The sequence below is a fragment of the Pithys albifrons genome, chromosome 18 (assembly GCF_047495875.1).
Source record: "Pithys albifrons albifrons isolate INPA30051 chromosome 18, PitAlb_v1, whole genome shotgun sequence".
NCBI lineage: Eukaryota > Metazoa > Chordata > Aves > Passeriformes > Thamnophilidae > Pithys > Pithys albifrons.
The window spans coordinates 12,711-18,271 of NC_092475.1; the positions used below are offsets into that span (position 1 = coordinate 12,711).

Below are 5,561 nucleotides of genomic sequence, written 5' to 3' on the forward strand. Positions count from 1 at the left end.
CTCTGAGAATTTCTGGGAGTCTCTGGGGGTCCCTGAGGGCTCTCTGGGAGTTTCGGGGGGCTCCTGGGAGTCTCTGGGGGTCTGCGGGGGTCCTTGGGCGGTCCCTGGTGATCTATGGGGAGTCTCTGGGGGTCCCTGCGGAGTCCCAGTGGGCTCTCTGGGGGGTCTCTGAGAGTCTTTGGGGGTCTCTGGGGGCTCCGTGGGGGCGTCTGGGAGTCCCTGGGGGGTGTCTGGAGGTCTAGGGGGGTCCCTGGGGTGTCTGGGCGTCTCTGACAGTCTCTGGGGGGTCCCTGGGGGAAACTGGGGGTTCTCTGGGAGATCTCTGTAGCGGGGGTTGCCGAGGGGCTACACCTCGGGCGCCGGGGTTCCCCAAGAGGGGGGGTTCCGAGGGGCGTCGCCTCGGACGCCGGGGCTCCCCAAGGAGGGGTTGCTGAGGGGAGACACCTCGGGGGCCAGGGCTCCCCAAGGGGGGATTGCCGAGGGACATTTTGGGCACCGGGGATCTCCAAGGGGGGTTCCCGACGGACGACATTTTGGGCACCGGGGGTCCCCAAGGGGGGTTCCCGACGGACGACATTTTGGGCTCCGGGGGTCCCCAAGGGGGTTCCCCGAGGGACGACATTTTGGGCACCGGGGGTCCACAAGGGGGTTGCCCGAGGGACGACATTTTGGGCACCGGGGGTCCCGAAGGGGGTTCTCCGAGGGACGACATTTTGGGCACCGGGGGTCCCCAAGGGGGTTCCCCGAGGGACGACATTTCGGGCACCGGGGGTCCCCAAGGGGGTTCCCCGAGGGACGACATTTCGGGCACCGGGGGTCCCCAAGGGGGTTCCCCGAGGGACGACATTTTGGGCACCGGGGGTCCCCAAGGGGGTTCCCCGAGGGACGACATTTCGGGCACCGGGGGTCCCCAAGGGGGTTCCCCGAGGGGCGACATTTCGGGCACCGGGGGTCCCTGTGAGGGTCTCTGGGGTGTCTCTGGAGCATCTCTGGTGGTCTCTGGGGTTCTCTGGAGGTCTCTGTGGATCTATGAGGGGTTCCTGTGGGTCCCTGGGGTCCTCTGCGGGTCCCAAGGTGGGTCCCTGAGGGTCTCAGAGGGATTTCTCGTGATCTCTGGAGGGGTCTCTGGAGGTCCCTGGGGGGAATCTCGTGATCTCTGGGCGGTCTATGGGGGTCCCTGGGGGTCTCTGGGAGTCTCTGGGGGTGTCTGGGGATTTCTGGGAGGACCCCGGGGATCCCCAGGGGAGTTCTTTGGGGGTCACAGGGGGGTCTCTGGTGGATCTATGAGGGGTTCCTGTGGGTCCCTGGGGGATCTCTGAGAGTCTCTGGGGGTGTCTGAGGGTCCCTGGGGGGGTCTCTTGGAGTCTCTGGGGGTGCCTGGGGGTTCTGGGGGGTCCCAGGAGATCCCCAGGTGGGTTCTTTGGGGGGTCACGGGGGGGGGGGGGAGGGGGGGGGGTCTCTGGGGACCTGTGGGGATCCCTAGGGGGTCCTTGGGGGTCCCTGGGGGGTCTCTGGGGGATCGCTGAGAGTCTCTGGGGTCTCTGGAGGGTCTTTGGGGGTCCCTCGAGGGGTCTGGGGGTCTCTGGGGGCATCTGAGGGTTCCTGGCGGGTGTCTGGGAGTCTCTGGTGGTCCCTCAGGGGTCTCCGCGGGTCCCTGAAGGATCTCTGGGAGTTTCGGGGGTCCCCGGGAGTCTCTGGGGGTCTGCGGGGGTCTTTGGGTGGTCCCTGGTGATCTATGGGGAGTCTCTGGGCTACACAGGGACCCAGGAAGGTCCCTATACCAGTTTTGCCCTCCTCATTTGTGGCACTAGTGCCACCAGGAGCCCCTCAGTGATTACAGCTCTATACCCACAAACTTTATTTCACTGCCACATCTTCTCTCAGCTCCAGCTCTTCTTCTTCTCGCAGTCAGGCAAAGCGGCTCCAGGTTCCCAGGGCAACATCTTCCTTTTTGCTCCGGCTCTAGCACCTTTTCTATCCCCCCCCCCCTCCCAATCCCAGACCTGCGTTTATTACTCCAGTCCCACAAGTCCTAATACCCACCACCCAGTGCCTAAAATCCCTACCCCACACCAACCCTGGACCAGAGGAGACGCTTTCTCACATCCACAGACACAATCCCAGCGCCCCAGTGAATTGTACCTCAGCCCTCCCCTCCCAAAGTCATCTCCATAGTCCCTGTACCAGTTTTGCCCTCCTCAGCTCTGGCACTAGTGCCACCAGGAGCCCCTCAGTGATTACAGCTCTATACCCACAAGCTTTATTTCACTGCCACATCTTCTCTCAGCTCTTCTTCTCAGTCAGGCAAAGCAGCTCAAGGTTCCCATGGCAAGATCTTCCTTTTTGCTCCGGCTGTGGCACCTTTTCTATTCCACCCCCCTCCTCCCAATCCCAGACCTGCACTTATTACTCTAGTCCCACAAGCCCTAATACCCACCACCCAGTGCCTAAAATCCCTACCCCACACCAACCCTGGACCACATGCAGATGCTTTGCCACAGACACACTCCCAGCGCCCCAGTGAATTGTACCTCAGCCCTCCTGTCCCAAACTCATCGCCATAGTCCCTATACCAGTTTTGCTCTCCTCATCTGGGGCACTAGTGCCACCAGGAGCCCCTCAGTGATTACAGCTCTATACCCACAAGCTTTATTTCACTGCCACATCTTCTCTCAGCTCCAGCTCTTCTTCTCAGTCAGGCAAAGCGGCTCCAGGTTCCCAGGGCAAGATCTTCCTTTTTGCTCCGGCTGTGGCACCTTTTCTATTCCACCCCCCTCCTCCCAATCCCAGACCTGCACTTATTACTCTAGTCCCACAAGCCCTAATACCCACCACCCAGTGCCTAAAATCCCTACCCCACACCAACCCTGGACCACATGCAGATGCTTTGCCACATCCACAGACACACTCCCAGCGCCCCAGTGAATTGTACCTCAGCCCTCCTGTCCCAAACTCATCTCTATAGACCCTATACCAGTTTTGCTCTCCTCATCTGTGGCACTAGCGCCACGAGGAGCCCCTTAGTGATTACAGCTCTATACCCACAAGCTTTATTTCACTGCCACGTCTTCTCTCTCAGCTCCAGCTCTTCTTCTTCTCGCAGTCAGGCAAAGCGGCTCCAGGTTCCCATGGCAAGATCTTCCTTTTTGCTCCGGCTCTGGTTTCTCCTACCATCTTTACAGCTCCATCAGCTCTGCTGCCTCAGCTCCACTTCCTCAAGTTCTCACTGCCTCCGGATAAAAGCTGATTCTGACTCCCTCTGCAGCCCGGGACTGTTGACAAAGCACAAGTCAGAGTTTATCATCACTTAACTATCTCTAGGAGCTGTCACACAGCTCCACACAACACCAGATAAATAACTAAAGGAGAAAAAAATCAAATAACATTTAAAGGTAAATTATAATAAAATGAAATGCCTTTACTAACATCATTTGTAATATTACTCTAAACACGAAATCCCCAGAATGACAGCATCCCATCTACCCTTCTCCTTTGGGGGAGCATCCCCGGGCATTGGCAGCTTCGACAAAGCAAGCCGCGCTGCTTCCCTGGGACACCACCTGCACTAGGCTCCTCTTCAGCACTCCCTGCATTGGCAGCCACACGGCCTCAGCCCGGCGTACCTTGCATTAGCAGGAGCTAGAAGCCCACCCCATCGCACTCTGAATTAGCACCCACAGTGAACTCCGACCCAGCGCTCCCTGGAGAGCAGCCCAGCACCCGCGGGAGACTGGCCCCGCCTCCGGCCCGCCGCCCGAGCCGCCCGCGCCGAGCCGCGCCGCGGCCCCGGCCCGCCGCCCGAGCCGCCCGCGCCGAGCCGCGCCGCGGCCCCGGCCCGCCGCCCTCGCCGAGCCGCGCCGAGCCGCGCCGCGGCCGCGGCCCCGGCCCGCCGCCCTCGCCGAGCCGCGCCGAGCCGCGCCGCGGCCGCGGCCCCGGCCCGCCGCCCTCGCCGAGCCGCGCCGCGGCCGCGGCCCCGGCCCGCCGCCCTCGCCGAGCCGCGCCGCGGCCGCGGCCCCGGCCCGCCGCCCTCGCCGCCCGCGCCGAGCCGCGGCCCCGGCCCGCCGCCCTCGCCGAGCCGCGCCGCGGCCCCGGCCCGCCGCCCTCGCCGAGCCGCGCCGCGGCCGCGGCCCCGGCCCGCCGCCCTCGCCGAGCCGCGCCGCGGCCGCGGCCCCGGCCCGCCGCCCTCGCCGAGCCGCGCCGCGGCCGCGGCCCCGGCCCGCCGCCCTCGCCGAGCCGCGCCGCGGCCGCGGCCCCGGCCCGCCGCCCTCGCCGAGCCGCGCCGCGGCCGCGGCCCCGGCCCGCCGCCCTCGCCGAGCCGCGCCGCGGCCGCGGCCCCGGCCCGCCGCCCTCGCCGAGCCGCGCCGCGGCCGCGGCCCCGGCCCGCCGCCCTCGCCGCGCCGCGGCCGCGGCCCCGGCCCGCCGCCCTCGCCGAGCCGCGGCCGCGGCCCCGGCCCGCCGCCCTCGCCGAGCCGCGGCCGCGGCCCCGGCCCGCCGCCCTCGCCGAGCCGCGGCCGCGGCCCCGGCCCCGGCCCGCCGCCCTCGCCGAGCCGCGCCGCGGCCGCGGCCCCGGCCCGCCGCCCTCGCCGAGCCGCGCCGCGGCCGCGGCCCCGGCCCGCCGCCCTCGCCGAGCCGCGCCGCGGCCGCGGCCCCGGCCCGCCACCCTCGCCGAGCCGCGCCGCGGCCGCGGCCCCGGCCCGCCGCCCTCGCCGAGCCGCGCCGCGGCCGCGGCCCCGGCCCGCCGCCCTCGCCGAGCCGCGCCGCGGCCGCGGCCCCGGCCCGCCGCCCTCGCCGAGCCGCGCCGCGGCCGCGGCCCGCCGCCCGCGCCGAGCCGCGGCTCCGCCCGCCCACCCCACGCCCGGCAACCGCAGGAGATGCGCTCCGCTCCACTGCCGCCGCCGCCGCCGCCCGTCCCCCCCCCCCCCCCCCCCCAAGCTCTTGCGGCGGACCCACTCCGGCTCCCCTCCCCCGGACCGCGGCGCTCCCTCACCGACGCTCAGCGTAGACCCACCGCCTTCTGCCGCCTCCGCGCCGAACTGCGGCAAATACGTGCCCTCGCACGGTTTTTATACCCGCGGAGGCCACGCCCACGCCTGCGTGCCCCAGCCCAGCCAATCCCGGCCCGCCGGTCCCTACCCGGACTCTCTTTCCCCAAGCGCGCTGGTTCTTCCAACCCCGCGGCTGCCGCCGCCGCCTTTTCGGGGGCGATCTCCTCTGCTCCCCGGCCTTCCCGAGTTCTCCCGGGACAATTCCCACCGGGAGATAACCTGGTGAGCTTCCACTCGCCCTTCCCTGGCCCCAACAGCATCTGCCGAGCCTGCGGCAGCGAAGCCGCGGCTGCAGGAGCTGCGCCTGAGAAGAGTAGCAGGGCGAGGCCAGGCTGAGGGGCCGGGCCGCGATGCACTGGGCAGAGCTTGCCGAGATCGTACCGGATTGAAAAGGCGGGCTATCATTGGACGGAGCGGAGAAAGGCGGTCCGTGATTGGTGGGCCCGGCGCGGCCACGAGCAGCGATTGGCGGACCTTGGAGCTTCAGGCTTCCTTCCTTGGTTTCTCTTGGACTCC

At 68.0% G+C, this 5,561-nt stretch overlaps 1 long non-coding RNA gene across 1 annotated transcript; it reads right to left on the minus strand.

Moving 5' to 3' along the window:
• Positions 1 to 3,036: 3,036 nt before the first annotated feature.
• LOC139680337 (uncharacterized) lies at positions 3,037 to 5,029 on the minus strand. Its single transcript, XR_011699333.1, has 2 exons — positions 4,988 to 5,029; positions 3,037 to 3,272 (listed from the first exon to the last, which is right to left on the minus strand). It is a non-coding gene; the product is annotated as an uncharacterized lncRNA (long non-coding RNA).
• Between the last annotated feature and the right edge of the window lie 532 nt (positions 5,030 to 5,561).